The sequence below is a fragment of the Ostrea edulis genome, chromosome 8 (genome assembly GCF_947568905.1).
Source record: "Ostrea edulis chromosome 8, xbOstEdul1.1, whole genome shotgun sequence".
Taxonomy (NCBI): domain Eukaryota; kingdom Metazoa; phylum Mollusca; class Bivalvia; order Ostreida; family Ostreidae; genus Ostrea; species Ostrea edulis.
The window spans coordinates 51,898,903-51,919,527 of NC_079171.1; the positions used below are offsets into that span (position 1 = coordinate 51,898,903).

At 35.6% G+C, this 20,625-nt stretch overlaps 1 pseudogene; it reads left to right on the forward strand.

Moving 5' to 3' along the window:
• Nucleotides 1-240: 240 nt before the first annotated feature.
• LOC125661425 (uncharacterized) lies at nt 241-3,576 on the forward strand (annotated as a pseudogene).
• Nucleotides 3,577-20,625: the final 17,049 nt, after the last annotated feature.

Consider the following 20,625-nt stretch of genomic DNA (forward strand, 5'->3'; position numbering starts at 1 on the left):
CACAGAACTGTCCTGCAGTTGCCTTTTCCTGTTCAGAAGATACAGAAAAAGGTAGGCTGTTTAGTTACCTCCAATTGGCAATAGTGAGACTTCAATGTCTGACTGTACAGGAACAAAATTGAAGGAATAATCTAGATTTGCTTTGTCTGTCCTGATCTGGTAGGACTCCTGCCAGGGAGCATAAAGAAGAAACACCGCTGATGTCATCCTAATGTACAAAGTTGTACACAGAGGGCGACTTCACTTGGAACTATTGTACACGGTTAACTGACGTCATCTGTCTAAATTTAACCCAAATTTGCATAAAATCAACTGAACAACAATAGTAAGCACGCGTGTTTAGTTCAAAATGGCGCAGTATAAGATGCTTTGCGTTTACATTTTTGAGAGTTTACTGGATGACAGAGAAGACGAATTTTCATACGAATATAGTAACTTCTTACTTCATACAGGAGCTTTTCTCCTCCATGGCACAAAATCTGTATCACCACGAGTAACCGGTTATGTTGAAAATGTTATTCCTTTCTTTTCTACGGATAATTTTCGGTATCATTATCGTATAAGTAAAGAAATGTTCGAGGAAATACTTACCAATATCGGTGCCTACGTTACATCCAACCACGGTGGGAGCATTGAAGGGATTCCTCCATCTAAGCAACTCCTTGTATTTATGTGTTACATGGTCAAATAAAGTGACAATGCGTGAAATTGGACATTATTTTGACATAGGACAACCCACAGTGCATGTTGTGTAGAAAAGGGTGAACGGCGCATTCAACGAAAACCTATCAAAGGTAAAGATTACATACTGATAGTATACATAAAATGTAATGCATAGGAACCTGAAATTTTATCAATAAGTTTCATATCCCCACAAACATTGTTTGACATAGGGGTTTAACTTACTGCTAAACTTTTAGGTGCAAATAGGGGGTACTATTTTTTGATCTGTGGCTTTTTTTGCAATTTATTGGTTAAATATCAGGTACCTGTAGCAATTACATGTAAGGGGAAGGTGCATGTTTTTACGTCAGGTGGACTAAATTTTTTAGATCGAAATAGGGCCCCCTGAATCTCTGTGCTGTGATCTACATTGAAGTTTGACAAACACATTCCCCCTTTCAGTGTCTCATCATAATATCATTGTTATAGATCACCTTGGTCGTTCTTTCATTTGTGATTTCTGTAGCACAATGCGATGGGACTGAAAACAGTGAGATTTGTATCGCTGAAGTCTTGAGCAAGGTGCTTTGCTCAAATGAGCTTCTTTTTTTTTTGCCTTAGCATTCAAGCCAATATTAAGATCTTCATATTTCATCTGCACACACCTATAATTATCATTTTCCCCTGAAATCAAAGATTTTTTAATTTTTTAATTTTTACTTTGTAGATCATCCAATGGCCAAATTTTATTGAGCAACAGAGAATCGCACAGGACTTTCAGCTTCAGTCTGGGCTTCCAGACATAATTGGTGCCCTGGATGGGACGCACATCAGATTATCTTCTTGTATTGGTGGAGATAATGACTATATTAACAGGAAGCATTACCCATCGATACAATTCCTGGTGATAATACTTGATATTGTGAAATTTACTACTACATACATATATATATACACACGTATACATATATATATATACACACATATATATTTATTTAAATCATACACTATATTACTTTTAAGAAAATTAATATATAAGACATATAGATATACATTCATATACATAAATTCGATATTTATAATACTATAAGAAATATATATAAATATGGTAGAGATATTTTTCAATAAGCCTGAGGGGAACAGCCTTAAACACACAATGTCCATATTTTCCCCTTCAGGCAGCTTCACTGAAGGACAGACTCCTTCAGATAGTCTGACTATTTTTTTTATCATTATCATCACAAAGTCATAGAAATATCATAAAACCATTTATAATTGAAGTTCAAATTTAATGTTTTATAAGTCTCATATTGGTACATTAAGTTTGTTTTTACAAAATAGGAAATGTCATTAATATTTTCTTCTTTATTGTCATATCTTAACTTCATCTTTATTTTATATATGTAATAAGCTGTATATGATAAATGATTTATTGAAGTGGTACTTTTATTTTCTTCATGAAAAAATCCATTTTAAATTAAATTTCAAATGATTTTCTAATTTCTTCCATATTAATTGTACGTTACTACACTCAAAGATTAAATGTTTTGTGTCTTCGAGTGTTTGGCAATACGGGCATTGATTGGATACATTCTTATTCAATTTGTGAACAGATTTATTATTATTAAGTAGATTTTGTAGGAGTTCGTAATTAAATTCTGCTAATTGCTTGTCTTTGATTTTAGTGATTTTTGACTGATAAATATTTGTTTTGTTTTCTTCAAAATTGAAATTGAAGCTTTTTGCCCAAAATCTCTCACAGTAGGGTTTAATAAAGATTTTATTGATAAATATATCATATATTGTTTTGCTATTTATCAAGTTTAGGGGTATTCTTCTCTTGTTTTCTAATAAAATGTTACTTTGTTTTCTTATATTTATATAGACTCCTTTTGAAGTATCGTGATATTTTTGGACAGGTTTAATAACATTTTTCAGTGTGTTATATTCGCAAATCCAGTTAGACTTGTTGACAAGAATATTAGAAAAATAATTGATATCATGAAAATTTCCGTTTTCATCAAACAGGTCTTTAATGTATAAAATTCCACTTTTTATCCAATCTGTGTAAAAAAGAAGTTTACCATTAAATCGAGTCAAATTGTTTAACCATATGGTTTGCGATAATACTTCAACGTCAGTCATCTCTTTTATTTTATGTGATTTATGTTTGCATTCGTTCAATGTACTGAGTACTTCGCAGTAAAATATTGATAAATGATACCTACATGCTAATTATACAAATATATTTTATTTTTTTAATTACAGGTGGTAGTAGATGCTGATTTAATGTTAAGGGAGATATACACAGGCTGGCCGGGATCAACTCACGATGCCCGCGTACTACGAAATTCAAGTCTTTTTACCAATGCTACTGGTGGACAGTACTTTGATTTGAATAGGTACATAATTGCAGACAGTGCATATCCGTTAAAGGCCTGGTTGATCACTCCATTCAAAGACAACGGTCATTTAAACATAAATCAGAGGAGGTTTAATCGAGTTTTGTCATCTGCACGACAAGTAGTAGAGAGGGCTATTGGTCATCTAAAGCAACGGTTTCGGCGACTACAAGAAATAACCATACATGACTCTGATGAGATTGTCAAGACAATAGTATCTGGTTGCATACTGCACAATCTTTGTATCTTGCATCAGGATAGTGTGGAGGATTTCTTAACAAATGATCTGAACAATGGCAATGGTCACCCTAATAATTATCCAAACGTGTACCCTGATGGAAGAGATGGGCTGCAGAGGAGGCAACAACTTGTTCAGGGACTACCATGACCATTTGCCTAGAAATTGCAAAAACAATCATCTGCTCATGGAAATCATCATTGTTTTAGTACAGAATAAAAATGCAAAATGATCAAATTTTGTTTATCAAAGAATATCTTTCTTAGGAACAGTAAAGTGAACAAAATTAAAATTTGAACAACAAAAATAACAAATAACAATACAAAAATCACTTCACTCTCTCTGACACCCAGACAAAATGTCCTATCTCTGATAAACCATTGTCATTTATAGAACTGCAGTTCATCATGATAATACATGTGCATGTGTCAATATAAACAGCAAACGTAGTTTAACTTTAACACATAAAAGTTTATGAACACAAAAATATTCCTTTACTCCTTGTAACCATAAAACAAGAAAGATGAGCCAATGCGCCACATTGCTCACCTGAACAACATTTATCATCACATTCATATTAACAGCGTGCAGGAGAGACATGAAGGTTATACCTACAAAAATTACCTTAATAATAAGAGTGGAGGGCATATTAAACAAACTTCAGTCTTAACTGCATCAGGACCATCTGAACAAACTTAAGGCTACACTATATTCATGATATAAGGATGCTTTTACATAAATTTCACTTTGTGCACATATTGTTTCTGTAAAGATTTTTTTAAAGAACTAATCTAAATAATTAACCAATGTTAAACTTTTAACCCCTATTGTAACTCAATCTTGTTCAAAAGATGGGGGAATGGGGAGGCATGTTTAAAAACAAATTACATGATAAAATTAACATGAAGCCCATTTGAACCTTTGGCTCAGGTAAGGTAAAAATATTTAAGGTACGGGATATGCTTTAGTTGAAAACTGGTTGAAGTAAAAGATTTTAAAAGTTAACAGACAGATGTAAAATTTAGGAGGACAAATGGCAGGCAAACAGTACTTTCAACTCGGGTCAAAAAAAAAGTTTTGGCACCCATAGGACATTATAAAGTTCACTTTTGATCATGACTTTTAACCGATCTTTCAAAAATGTCCAGCATTCTGTCAAAGCGTCTGAGTTTTTCTTTCTGGTGCCTCTCCATCTGTTCTCTCATTTCTTTGTTCATATTTTCCATTTTATTCAGCAGGTTTTCTGCATAGCGCTTTTTAGGTCGAGCGGGTTTATCATCAGTTGTTTCTTTCTTTTTATCTTCTCCATTTACTCCACTGTCAAATGACACCGTTGCTTTTGTTGATGCCTTGTGTCCAAACAAATTATCAAATTCATTTTGGTACTTGAATTCATGTTTCTCATTACCAGTTTTTTTTTTATTTAAGTCTATAGTTTCCTTATACTTTCTTTTCAAATTTCTCCATTTATTCAAAATCTGAATTTTAGTAACCTTAATTCCTGCAGCATTCATTTTTTTCAAATTTTTTTTGCCATAATGTTTCATGATTCTTATTTCTATGAAAGTCCGCATCCATATCTGTTCTCAGTGAAATAAGCTGCTTTTCCTCACTTTCGCCCCATATGTGAACCTGAAATGAGTTTTAGGTGGATTAAATTTTTCCCATCATCATAATATCAGGTATGATAAGTAAAAAGAGCATTTCGCAGAAACAATATATGTAATGAATTTACTCTGATAATGGCTATGTATAATAGACAACTTTTACAAATCAATACTAAGATCTAAAAGTTCATTGTTTGAAAAAAATATAGCTTATTTATTTATAATACCTCATCTGCAGAAGAAGAAATTTCAATCTCTATCAAAGATATAGGCCAATCCGAAAACATGAGTTATCTTTCCTTGATCCGGAACGTAGTGCCCTTGCGTAACAGTAGTTTAAGACTTCCGGGTAGTATATTCGAGAAGCGTCATTATCAACAGTGCAGAAGACCGCAAAGATATTGCTGTATAATTTAACAGTAATCATGCCAACAAATATGTTAACGTTAATAAAAAATCCCAATGCATAAGTTTACTTCATACACGTGAAAATAACCAACTTTGCATGTAAAAATAATAGAAAATTAATGTTGTAAGTAGAGGACCCCCCCCCCCCTCCCCGATAGAATGTTCTATCGTTAAAGTGATGTAATTTCCTACGGCGGGCCTGTCATGAGACGCAGTTAGATTATTCTAACTACCCTTCCCCCTCCCACTTTCCAGGATTTTACGTGTTTTATGACTGAAATTAGTATATATTATATATTGCATACATTTCATCAGGATCTTTAGCCCGTGTTTCAATAGTCAGATTTATAATAAAATATCAGAAGTTACTTGTTCAATATCAAAGTAGTACATTCAGCGATAACAGTTCTGCCACGATGAACGTCTTGGTATGTCGGACTGACACCTCTGGATTTTGAAAATGTCCATCTCTTTGATTGGCGAGTAAAATTTATCCCAGCCTGTACTTGTAAGTGAGAGTCCACTGACAGATTTCCAGCTGACTACTCACAAATTTTATACAGTTTCAAATACAAGTATAACCATAAAGAAATTCATCGTCACAAACCATCTTTAAACTGACATTTACACATACAATTGTTTTGAAAATAAAATAACTTATAATTGAACGCCCTGAATTTATAGTCGGCAAGAGTGTGTACCTGTAAATACAGCCATTTGGGGTAAAATATTTGGAGTTTTACTCAAATTATTTTGTAAATTTGTGGCGAAAAGGGGGATCTAAATCTGTCATTGCAATTTCTGTTATGACACGATACGTGCCTATATATAATCACTTACATTTCAAGGGGGCTAAAACGAATAAAAGAGGGAAGATACAGAGACGTCAAAAGCATTCTATTGGGGGTTAAACTTACCTTCCCCCAGAAAGTACATTTGAGAATATACCCCCCCCCCCCCCGGCGGACCACACAGGTCTATGAAAAATAATTTATTTCAATCGAGCAATATTGAATAAAATTAATTAATTTTTTTATTTAATTACCTATTTTTCTGCATTTTAAACATATCAGTTGATATTTTAAAACAATTCCAGCCTCATGCTGCAGTGTACAAATGATTTGCACACAGAATGAACACGTCCAGGTACTTTGGAGAAAGTTACCCAAACATTGCTATCTGGTTTATTTTTGAAAGAATCGATTGGTAGTGGTGGAATAATTTTTGCGCTGATAAAACAATGAGAGCGTTGATTTCCTAATGTAATTGATTTTTTTTTTTTGAGAGGGGGGGGGGCATGTTATGCAAGATCTTTGCACGTGTCGATCCTCGTAAAAACCCGAGCTTTGAGTTGATGAGATACCATCATCTCTTGAGAATCAGAAGTTCTGTTCTGATTTCATACAAAATAATTATGTCAGTCGTTATTGGAGACATATGTAAACAAATGAAAGTCTGCGTGATTTCCAATTCAGTTTTTAACCCCACCCCCCCGAAAAATCACAGCCGACTCGATCAAGAAATTCGTTTTTGTTTCCATTAACATTTTCTTACTCTCTCGTATAAATGATTTCAACTGTTTACGATTTTGAACAACACCCATACTAATATAACTCTTATGTAATATATGCGCAGCCTGAGTGTGTTACTACCCGGAAGTTGTCATATTCACACTAAATGTAAGAATACAAAGAGAGATAACTCACGTTTTCGGAAAGGCCTATATGGTACTGTTTCTACTTTTAACCATTCATCACATACATAGCTTTACTTAAATGTTTAGCAATATATATAAGCTTACGACATTTAGATTTCTTCTTATTTTTTCTCTTGCTCTTCTTTCCATAGCTATTGTAGTCTTTCAATTTCAAATTAATATTTGATTGAAACTCTTCTGAAGTGAGAAATGTTTTAGGGCCCACTTGAATTAAATTATTTTCTGTACACAGATAAGGAGGGGATGGAGTGAATAAAGATGAGGTAAAACATCTTGTTGAAGCCAAGCATGATGATTGATAAGACCCAGATTAAGATGATTCAGAATAATATATATTGGTATGAGTTTGGGGGCTTAACAGTTCAGAACTTTGTCCCCATCATCCAGGTTATACAGGCTGTAATGTACCTTTTGATCACCATCTTCCATAGGAACAGTCTGTGGCAATGGAATGACATGTTCAGGAACAAGTGCATTTGCAGTCGGGGACTCAGGTGACTCAGGATCTTGTGTGGTCATGGCAGGTGATTCTGAATGGAGCTGAGACTGGGAGTCGAAAATACGTTTCAGAATGGATTGCTTTGTCTCCGCATCTGAATAACAAAAACATTAATATAAATACAATGCACAAGCTAGAGATGCCATAGGATTTGTTGATTTTGAAGATGTCGGAGGAACATTTGAGACGTGCGCGTGGAGATTTGGTAATTAATTAATTGGTTTTCATAAGGATTTTCCATGTGACACCCATTACTACACCGACATCTCTAGTGAACTTATTGAACACCAGTAGGTTTCGGTGAAGTTATATTCTGTTAGCTAAATTATTAAAAAAGCTGCACACCCAAATCCATCATATTGGTTATTTTTGTGACTTAGCACTAATTTACAACCAACTATTCAAAATGTGCTGTAATTTGGTGAACTAAACACCGAACTCCACCTAAATATTTACTAAGGTGTGAGTTCGGATGTTTGGTGAAAACCAATTCTTGGTTATAAATTAATTCATTTATTATTAGGTTCATTCTCTTATCATTGGGGAGATATTGGTAAGCAAGTGAAATACTATTAGATTAGGGGGTAAAGGAAGTTGGGAATTTATTGTGCTTATTTTAATTCTTTCTCATCTATTGTTTTAATTATCATAAATATGTAAATAAATTGTAGAATAGAATCTAATGGTTTTTATTTAGTAAACGAAAATTGAGGTATATTGTTTTACACTGGTGTTTATAATTTTAATTCAAATCTACATCTGGATTTACATACAGTGGAATTTTCGAATTCAGTGGACATATTGTGTTATAAAATAAAATATCAAATAATCTTTGCTTCTAAACCACGTTTCCTATTGAAATCATCTTCGCTAACCAAGGGTGACGCCCCACGGCTTTGAAAAGAGACACACCGTGGAGCGTCACGAAGATGCTTTGACGAGTTCGCCTCGCAACACAATATTTACCGCATTCTGGAATTGTTTTGACACATTGTCCAAGGTTCGTATTTGATGTACATGTAATTGACTTGTTGTTAAGAACATGGAATGTTATCTTGAATAAGTAAGATTTTTTTATATCTTTTTTTTTTATTTCTCATGTCTCGCCCATAATGAGTTTTCCTATCACTAACTACAGAGCACAATTTTCAGTCACTTTACGCAAGCACACATTCTAGTAAATTACAAATATTCCTTTGAATGTCTGTAAAGGATGAAGTGAAATGGCTATATAAAATGGTCCCCAATATATTTACAAAACTGAAAGGTGAAGATAACGAACAGTGATCAATTTTCATGATTCAAACTTATTAACATTTGCACTTTCATGATTTAAATGTTACACGGCGGATAAATTAGCCACAGATGGTAGCTAACTCCGAGTTTAAGCTTGGGGTTTCCTCATTAGTTGAAATTCCCATAGGAATTTGGCCCCGCCCATACTTTTACAGATATATAAATATGAGCGTTAACTGAGAATCGCCGTACGTGACACATTTGTTATGTGACGTATTTCCTTTTTTGTAGTCAAATTTGGACAGATTCTTTAAGTTACCACCCCCCCCCCCCAATATTTCTTGAATGAACAGTTGGATAGCTATGGTTGGTATAAAATTCAAATATGTTTAATAGTTCATATTATTCACGTAGATTGTAATTTTTACTCATTTGTTTATACAGCATTTGATCGTCGTATATGGTCACCCCTGCTTTGACCACATGCAGACACCTGTAAAGTACCAAAAATCTAATATTTTCTCGACGTTTAATACACAACAAATTTGAAATAAGTAGAAATGTCAAAAATACCCCACGTAAATTAAAAATTTATAATTGGCTAATCTTTCCTTACTAATGAAACAATTTTTATGCGAATATCTTAAATTCCTGCAAAGTTTTATAGTTTTAAAAACTGTACCTAGAGATGCATATTTCACCGCGCAATTTTTTAGAAATCGTGGTAATTCCAGGGGAATTCATCACCCTTGTCATATTGTAACCCTTCGCACGAACTAATATTCCTAACAACCAAAGATATAGGGTCGTACAAGGTCATATTCGTGGACTGGGCGATCACCATCATTACCAGTTATTCAGTCTGAGGCTTGACTAATCACGATAGGAAGAACTAAAATGCGTTTGTAATACTTCTACACTGCTTGTCTGCAAAGATGTGCGCAGACACTCTATGTAACAAAAAATACGAATTTGACAACGTACATATGAATAGTACGTTTCACTTTTGTGTAAATTGAAATTTATCCGAATGGAATTGAAATTTCCGCTGTACGCCTATTCCACGACTTTGTGCGCTCCAAATAAAAATGAAATTGCATATTGTAAATTGTATTTACCAGCTTAGGTAAAACCTTACATTTTCAAATGTTAACTTAACACGGAAACATAATTTTGACTGATTGATCCCCCTCATGGAACCTTCTGTCAGAATGCCAGTCTGGCAGCCTGAAATACGATACCAGCCGATGCTGATACAAGCAATATCATTCTGGGAGAGGGTCTAATGATGAGGGAAAAAACTCTCTGCATTATTAGGGGATATTTTCCTTTAAGCGATATACTAGGGCATACATTTTAAGAGGAAATAAATGTGGGGAATTTTGCGAGTCGGTATTATTTTGATGTTATATTAGTGGGTGAGTAAGTAGGTTTTAATGCCTATTTAGTTCAGCTCTGTACATTTTACTTGAGGGCGATGTCAGTGTAATCTTGTTATGGCCGCTGAAGGTTATATAAGAGACGTGCACATTCCCGCCACTTGTACTGCTCTGGGTTATTGTAGAAGTCTCTATCGATATTTCATGACAGTCACCGAAATCCTCAAATTGTATAATGGACAGGTTAGTGGACTGAGTGGAACAGTACAATGCATGTCGGCGAATTACAACTTCTCTGTTATATCGACAAATATTTAGTGTGAGCTATTTTGATTTTGTAAATCATTTATCACACATTGTGAGGATCACGTATAAATATGAAGCAACGAATACTGAATCAACGTATTGAGACAAAGTTACACAATATAAGAATAAAAGTGTTTCCATACATCGTACACACAACCTTTATTCTTCTGAATTTAATTACGAGATGAAAAACAACTTGTACATCGGCAAATAATCTGGAGACACGAAGTTCCACAGTATAATAGAGGTCCACTGTTCGTTTCCATACACCGTAAACGGAACCGTCTGGTTTGCTCTATTACCTTTTTTTCTTGATTTAATTGAGATGATTAACAACATGTATGTCGGCGAGTAGTAATCTGAATACTTCTGTAGGCGGAAGATGATTTATGTACTTGTGTAATATTGTGACTTAGGTGGAAATGTAGGCACACGTGGTTGTGTTCTATTGTCTTTGAGTTCTTGAAACAAAAGTTTTGATTTCGTTTCTTAAAGCCCCAAATACGAAGGAATTTCATGCAGTTACTGTATGACCGTCACTGCTTATTTTAAACATAATTTAATTGGTTTGTTATCAGAATCTATCAACAGGTATTTAACTCAGCTGTTCGTATAGAGCAGGCGAGTAACAGAAAAGCCAGCACAGTAACCCTGTACAACACTGTGTATCATTGACAGGGAAAAGTAAAGAACCAACCATTGTTTCAATAAAATTTATAAAATGAATAATTAACAGTACTTATAAAATAAACAGACAGCATTTGCCCAATGATAGGTTTTATTGACGAACTAGATCGTTATAACGACCATAGAATTTGCGAAATGCTGACTTCAATGGAGACTGTTGAAACCCCTGTACCATCAACTTGTTTGTCAGTAGCTTGCCTCGAATTAAAAACAGCATCTCTTTACTGGCAAAATTCTTTTATTTCTATACTCTGGTAAACATCTGTTTCAATAGTTTCTTTTGTGAATATTCAAGGTTATTTTAGGCAGTTTTACATGTCATTGCAAACCAGGCGACCGCTTTCTTAAAACCCATTAATCAGCAGTTGCGAAGAATGATGGCCAGAAAACTGACAACACTGTTATAAATTGACTCTTCAGACGTATTAAGGCCACTATTTACCTCGTTTTACATTGTCGTGTTTTGGACATTTCACTGCTGGAGTTAAAAGCATGATTCCGATTTTTTCAGATATAATTCAACTGAATTCTAGAGAGATGGTCAGGTCCTTTAACATAAGAGATTTTCTTTTCTCTGTCATTCTATCAGCACCCATAGAACCCTGGTAACTGCGAAATCCAAATTGCTTGCTCTAAGAATAATTTCGGATTAGTTTCCAAACCTCATTTTCATGAAAACCCTCCAAAATCTCCAATCTATAATCATCAGAAAATTCTTCCATATTCTCCAGGAGTGAAATATTGAATGAAGTTGGGTATTCAGTGGATTTCAAAGTTCCAGAACATGTTTTCTTATGCTGAGAAATCCTCCTTTCACTATGAACTCGTTTACAAAGAGAGTACATTGTGTTACCTATGATGGGGGACTGCTGGGACTGCTTTTCGGTTTGTTTACTGGGACTGCTTTCTGTCAGGTTGGTACTGTACTATACAAAAACCGCTATGTGGTTTGTCCAATAAAATAGAAGCTTTATGGTAACACATTTAGATATCGCCTTGTCATGGTAATGTGAAGAACTACCACAAAACGTTTGGTGTGCTGAAAATGGATTAAAATCGTCCCATTTATCTGGTTCTGTAGGACACGATTTATAAGTCTGCAATGTAGTTCTAAGCTGTATGAGTCTATGGAGCACCAAATGGACATAAACTTAAACAGTTGAAGATATCTTTAATTAATTTAAAATATCATCTATTCAATTATTGCTCTCATCAATTGAATTAATGCGCGTATATATTGAACTGATAAGAAGAAATGATTTGATGCGCGCATTAATTCAATCATTGCTCTCGTTAATTCAATTGATAAGAGGATCATTTTGGTGGTGATATTGCTCGCAGGAATTAATTTAGAGGTCGATATAAATTATTTGATGATCTCTTTGATTTAATTGAAGATAGATATCTTAAACGTATGTATGACGCTTTTGTATTAATGCGCGGAACAACAATTCAATATAAAAAGATAATTGAGTCAATTGTGAATATGTTGAATCGAAGATGTATGTACCTGTAATCATATGTCTCTAAAAATATTATTGCTCGCATAAAATGAATTAATGATGTCGGTATATCAATGGAATGGAGCAATAATTCAATTACTGCACGCATCAATTCGATCAATGTGCTGAATTATTGTTCTCTTCAATTAAATTGCAGCGCACATTAATTTCAATTGTTGATATCATCAATTCATTTAAAGAGAGCAATAATAATGCGCGAAATAATTCAAATTTTATACTAAATTAATGATTTGAGGAGATATTTAATATTGAATTGTTGCGCGCATCAAATGAACTGATGATATCTTCAAATAATTTAAGATATGTTCAATTATTTGGTTTATGTCAACGGAGCTCCATAACATTCTATTACAAAATATCCCCTGTAAAATGGACGTGACCCCGTATTTCAACAAACTTGAATTGGCTTCGCCTAAAGATACTTTGTTGAAAGTTTGTTCAAGGTTAGTAGTTCTGGAAAAGAAGAACTATAGTTTACTACAAAAACAGGATGGTGCTATTTCATTTGAATTGCACCTCTGAATAAAGTTAAACAATGATAAGGCAAAACAGGGACCGTCCATCATATTCATGTGATGGGTGGTATGGAAAAAGAACAAATACTGTACCAGCAATATTTCTCAGCACACACGATACCAATCAATTTGAAATGTTTTATAAAGAAGCAAGTGGGTAGCTACACGGTATGCACGTGCTTACAAATATTTTCGTTAAATTTTCATTACATATTACGACAAATGTCCTCAGCTTCTGGGGGCTGCTGCCTTCCAGACCCCCTGCTTACAAATATTTCAAACCTACCTACGCCACTGGAAACCGTGACTGTGATTTTTAAGTGAATCAATATTTTGTCCGCATCACTTACAGCATTATCATATCAAATTTCGCCCCCTAACTGACTTAGACTTCAGAATTCCTAAAATCCTGAATTGAGGAAGAAGTATTGTTAACATATATGGCACAAAGCGTGGTATGCATATACTTGATTACTACAACTAAACTAATTGCCTGGGTAGAGGCACTGGTTAGAACAGTGTAAAAAATTATCTCCAGTAAAAGAACTTAAATATATACATGAAACAAATATCGAAATCTAAACACTGCAACTGCCGGTTAAGACACCATTCGCTAAATCTAGAACTTAGAATTTCCATTGAAATTTCTTTTACTACTAGTATTACAATTAAAACAAACTGGCATACACACATCATATTGAAAAAAATGTACTCTTCCAGATCTGATGGCAATTCCGAGTCTGAATCATGTTGAACACTCACAAGAGCACTAGATGAAGTGGAAGTACTGGGTGATTTAAACTGTATGAACTCCTGTTGAGATGGGTTACATTGGTCCAAAAGTACCATGATGCATCTCCAAAACGGTTGGGGGGGAATTCACTTGGTGAAGTGTGATTTTTTTAAACGCTCAGCTATCTCCAGAAAACGACAGGCCTGACGAAATAAATTTGTATGTAATGGTTTTAAGGCATTAGTTGAGGGGATTTTATTTGCCTGGTTGACTGCATCCTTTAAGGTGGCTTGTTCTCCAAGAGCAGCTCTGATCAGCCACCTTAAAGCTCGAACACACTGGTCAACATCAGAGTCAGCTGACACCATCTGGAACATTGCTGGCATGTGCCATGTGCTCCTGGGTGTAATGAGGTCCGACTTTTTTACCTAAGGAGGGACAAGTGGACAACAAGCAGTATTCTGAATATTGAGAGATTTGATTTGCTTGAAGGTTGCTCTACATTAACTGTCACTGATAAAGTTCTTTTATTCGATACAAGTTTTCGAAATGTAGCACTCTCACCGCTAGTTGTGGCAGGATAAAGAGTGGATACTCCCCCATCTGTGTTGGTGGTCGGACATTTGTTCCTCTTAAATTATCCCTTTGTCTTGACTTAGAGGATTGATGCATAGATGATGGATTTTTAAAGGATTTTTCATCAAGTCTCCTAAAATAAATTCTAGAAACAGTCTCAGAAGACTGACTGCCTTCCACAGGACAGCGGTTTGTTCAAGCTCCATCTCTTTTTTTCCATCGTGAGAATTCCTGTCATGAACTGGAACGGATACAGCAGATGTGGGGAAAAAAGCTGCTTCTTCCACCTTCTTCATCTGTGTTTCAGTCACAGACACAGTCGAGTTTTCGGTTTTTGTTGAAGTCATCTCTTCTCTTTTTTCTCTGCTGCATTTTCGCGAACAATTTGTAAACTTGGGGCAGTCTTCAGACGTATGTCGCGCGATGGTTCGGCAGCATAGGCTGATTAAACTTTCTTGATTTTATAAATTTCTTGCCATCCAAAGAAGGCAGGTTCTCATCTATCCAATCTTCTGTCATGTCACACTGGCAGTTCCGGCGGAAGTCCCTAATCCAGTGCTGAAGACCCTTCTTCCTGGCAACTTCGCACTGCAAAATAGCAGCCCACTTGAAGTCTTCATTTGGGAGCGGTATGATTCCCATATATAAACTCCTTGTATCCACAAGGATCTGGCAATGGCTTAGACGCTTAACACTGGAAAAGACATCTCCGTGCAGTTTGAGGATAGAGAAGGTGTTGTATTGCCTCTTCTCAGAACTTTTGCTGGGGTATATCATTGTGGGGTTTTTCAAAATTGGCCATTTTAAATCTAATAAAAACAGAAAAATGAACAACAAATACAATTGAATCAACAAGGTTTGTTGCTGTTGCGCTCTCCTTATCGCTCACAAGTTATGAAATACTTATATTATTGATCTGAATAAGAGTATAATTGAAAAGAAATGCCCTTCTTAAAGCAGTCCCGGGTTACACCAAGTTATAATCCATTGTTTCATATACACAGAACTAGTTAGTCCTTTAAGCAGAGATAAAATTCTGATAAATCATGACAACATATTACGGAATTTCCCATATTGAAAACTCAAGCATTTGTGGATTTTTCAAGTATTTCGATTTGTACCATCTGACTACTTAAGTTTAAGGAATAGGAGAGGGAATCGTCTCAAAAGTCATTATAAACGATCAATGCCTATCATTGTTATTTATTCTGATCATTTGTTTCAGTGAAATCTTCAAAATGGTATACCAAATAAAGAAGTAAACATCATGTCTTGACAATTTTATTGAGAAGAAAAAATCTTAGACCCTGCCAGCGGCCCTCTGGAACTATTACTGATACTAAATGGGTTGAAGAGTGACGATATGATAATTTAATTTCACAAGACATTTTTTCAATGTCACAATCATCACATTTCTGTACGTGTGATTTATCCACTTACCATTAAATCATCATTAAGTTCTGTAACAGTGCCCTCCTCGTCTTACATTCAGTAAAGTAAGACATGTTATCACGTTCCTCAGTTTGCAAAATGAGTTTTGATCTTTTGGTGAATACGCATTGTTTTTCACAATATCTTTTTATGTATAATCTTAGATTTCTTCTCTATTCATGGTTGGGAAGACGTTTAGGATCACGGGATTCATTTTGTCATCTCATTAAAATGACCCCCTGTGGTGAATTAACAAATAATGATTTCCATCGTACGTAAAGAAATTTTCTTATTAAATTTTGTCACAAAAAGTGATTTGTTTTCTTACTTCAGCATCTGAGTGGCAAATATGGAGTTACTCACTTATATTATCAATGACCACAATTCAAGCTTCAGACCACTTTTTATGTCACCTTCAGAGTCTTATGGCATCCCATTTACTGCTGTGCTTAGTAACTTTATTCCCTTTACCCAGAACATGTCATCACAGCATTTGTTTTCCCTCCTTTTATACGTTAGTTTTAAAATGAATGGTAAATCACACCATCTTAGATCTAACATATTAAGCATTTCCACCATTTGATAGTTAATCCTGCAGTTGTTACAAACTCCATGAACACAACTTCTTTACAGGAGACTCTACTTGTTTAAGAATCATCAAAGAATGTGAGATGTTTGATCGTATGGGGGCTTTAATGAATATGTGAAGGTATGTTTGGACACAATGGAAAATTTGTTAGATTTTTTTTTCTATTACATTTGTGAGCGGACAGGAATACAACAATACAAGGCCTTCACCGTGCGCAGTTTTGTGCCAAACATATTTCAATTAGTTAATTGCCGTGAAATGGCTGAGATATGGCCAAAACGGCGTAAAACCTCAATCAACAGTTCAGCTGCTAGGTAATTGGGGGTTGTCGGGAAAACTCAAACACTCACAACCAAACACTGTTCAAATACTTTACCGACGTAAAATGGCTGAAATATTGCCAACACAGTGTAAGACCGTAATCAATCAATCATCAATCCGCTGAGCTGATACTGTATTATTTTAATGATGTACAAAATACGAATAAGCATGGAACATAACTTTCGTCAGTTTTCTAATGAGCCAAAAATGCATCAGCTTCAGTTCTCAAATGGAAAAGAGAGTGTGTATGTTAGACATAAAAATCCTCCTCATACAATCTGCCACATTGTCGTGCAAAGTAAACGATGTGCATGATTTGATTAATGCAAAGCAAAGACTTCATTTACAAGAATGGTTATTGCTACACAAAGACACATACATGGTTGTGCAAGTTATGTTTTAAAACACCTTTTAACACAAATTACCCTGTGTATAGGAAAAACTGGCGGAACTCAGTAGCTTTCCACCTATTCCCTTCTAGACTTTCTAGCAAATTCTACATTTAGTTAGAGCTAACGGTGAACGCACGCAGAGCGAACGCTGAACTGAATTTGGTGAACGGTGAGCTTAAGCTGAATGCAAAGTGGACGACGACCACAAGATGGGCTATTCATTCGGAATATTTCGAATTTTCCCCCTTGGATTGTACTTATTTAATAATTAGACTGAACGATAGAATAAACAGTCACTGTCTCAGTGAATAAACATGGATGTGTACAATTGTAAAGTCCAATAAAAATGCCATACAGCAAGAGTTTTGGGGAATTCAAAGTCTTGTCCCTCAATGGTATCCCAAATATATGGGATCTTTCTCTCCATATTACAATTAAAAGGATATTTTATATCCGTTCTTTTTAATATTAACTTAAACCATAACAACTAAATCTAAGATCCTTTGAAGTTTACCTGCGCTATTCTGATTGCTGGGTGTCTTTTTTGTTACCTTCAATGTAAACAAACTCACGACTTGCTGGGTATGTAATTTTGGTATGAAAATGCTCATTAATAACTGTACTACATGATATGAAAGTAAAATTTCTGAGAAGTTTACTTTAAGGAAGCAGGGTCAGGTCAAAGGTAGGGTCAGGTCAAAGGTGAGTAATTTTGGTAAGACCATATAACCAAAGTTAATAGAGTGGTACAACCTGCAGCGAGGCAATCCGGGAGGTAAATGTTTACATATACGTGTTTGGTGTACTTTTTAAAATCGAAATGGGGAGTCTGGGTTATTACATAGACATGCTATTAAACAATGGATGCCACGTGGCGAGAAGAGGAAATGTGTTGTTTTATTAGAGAAGGTAGATAGAGGTAGGGTCAATGGCTTGGGGTGTAATTTTTATGATGTTAACTTAGCTACAAACAGACGCGGTAGTGGGTATATATGGCAGAGTTAAAATAACATTTGCAGAGGGTACATGTAAAATTTTATTGTCACAAAGGCCCATGTACATGCCACATACAAATGCATTACACATTCCACATCATACACATGTATCACACATGTCACAACAGTCATTAATTAATTCACTTCATTTAAGTTTAGAAGCACCACACATAAATAACGAAAGACACACATGTACACATTTAATACCCAAAGTTTGTCTGAAGCACCCGGATATTCAGATTGGCTTTTTGAGAGTTAGATAGAGGTAAGTCAAATTTCACTCGACATTAAATTGTACGGCAAGACAGTCATGTTTCCGCTTACTGTAGGAGTATTCATTACTTCTCCTTAAGCTACACTGTTGTAAGGGGGATCACCCATGCCCTGTTTGAGTCTCGGTCCCTCTCTGGAAATATAGATCGAATTTCTCTCTCACTTGTCTCCTGGTGCATAGGTCTTAGATCTTTTCCTCTGTTTGCTGTGTTCGTACAGCTCTTGTATCCTCTTCAGTTGCGGCGTAATACGAGTGTCCCCAGGAATTGATGAACCGAGTGCAGTACACTTGAGGGCAGTCGATATTTCAGGTCCATGGTTCATCCGGGGTATAGATGAGAACATATGAGGCTCAAAGATCCGAGAACAGGTAACATTCTTTGGGTTGGATTTTGAATACTCGCAATGTAGGCCCTCGGCATTCTGAGTGTTGGTCCTATATCTGATAGCTATCAGTGTTGACAGGCAAAATCGGAAGTTTATGAGCTGACGTAAGGTTTACTCACCGTCGTCCGTCTGGATAAGTGTTCTGGCATAGTTTGGGAGGTAGTCTTTGGTCCAGTGTCTTTCGGGTGTACCGCAGACGAGAGAATGTTCGTCACAGGTCTTGCCACATCTGCCCGAATAGCAGTGTATTATGACATCCTTGGTATAACTCAGAGTGCTGACTAGCTTTTCAGTGTCACCTCGGAACTTCGTCAATGCTATATCGTATTCTGCGGTGTATCTCTTCATGAAGTCAACTGAAAATTTTCTTTTAAACACACCTTCCAAGAGGTGGCAAAAGCGTGTTTGGATTTATCTCTATACAGTTTTAAACAAGTAAGCAAAAATAAGACGCCTTTAAAAATCCTTGTATTTTGGCAATCCTGTGCTACAGATAATGGCGAGACATTAGTAGTAAGGGGGGTAGTCTGAGGGCACTTTATGGTCACCCCTCATAGGGCCGTCTGGGGGCACCCCCTCATAGGGCCGTCTGAGGACACCCCTCTTAGGGCCGTTTGAGGGCACCTCTCAAAGGGTCGTCTGAGCGCACCTTTAATAGGGCCGTCTGCGGGCATTTTAAAGACAACCGTGACTTCTAGGGCCGTCTGAGGTCACCTCTCCTAAGACCGCCTGTACCCATAAGATAATGGCTTGTAACTATTTTTTTTATTAAACACTTGCATGGCTTTCTACTTGTAATTATTCCAGTTTAGTTCTACAACTACCCGAGATATCATTACTATAAAAAGTCCAAACTTTTTCAAATTTTTTCAGTCTAGTCTTGGTAAACGAAGAGGGAGTGTTGTCATATTGGATTAGTAAGTAGTACATAGTAATACACAACTTGTTTCTTGTTTCGACATTAATTATTGCGATAAAGAAAACTTTCAATACCAACATCGATAACAACAACAAAAAATTCTATAGTCTATTAATAAAGTTTTAATTTTTCAATATCAATTGTAAATGTACATGATTTCACATGTAATATGATAAAATGATCCGTGGACACATTGAAATGAACCACAACTTATCAGTACAAAATATATATAAAAAAAAAAAAAAAAAAAAAAAGAAGATATTTCACTGCCAGTTCTCTTAACTTCCATTTTTTCAAGTAATCTTGGACATAGTTCACAAGCATGGAACTTTGAAGTAGATCAACTCCAAGAGAGTCAGTTAATTCGGACAGTGCTCCCAACTCCTCTTTTAAAGGATATTGGGAGTCTTCATACGCAGGGCTGCATGTCACCTGAGCATATCCTGATGACGCTGGGGTATTCATAAATAGAGCCTGAAGTGGAGTCAAGGTGTGATCAGGTGAAGGAAGGAAAGGATATTGTTTCACAGGGACATATCCTGGTGATCCTTGACACGCTGGAGTATATTCTGGTGACGCTGGGCTATACCCTGGTGACGCTGGGCTATACCTTAGTGACGCTGGGCTATATCCTGATACTGTTGAGGTATATCTAGGTGTCAACGATCCTAGGGTGAACGTAGACCTGGTACTAGTTCTCTTTTCCAGGGCTTCATATTTTCCAGGGTTTTCCCGTCTGTAATTAAAGAACAAAACATAAACATACTAGAACTAATCTGTTAAGAAAATGGTGAGAAAAAATGTTTAAGTCTTTAATGGTAAATAGAGG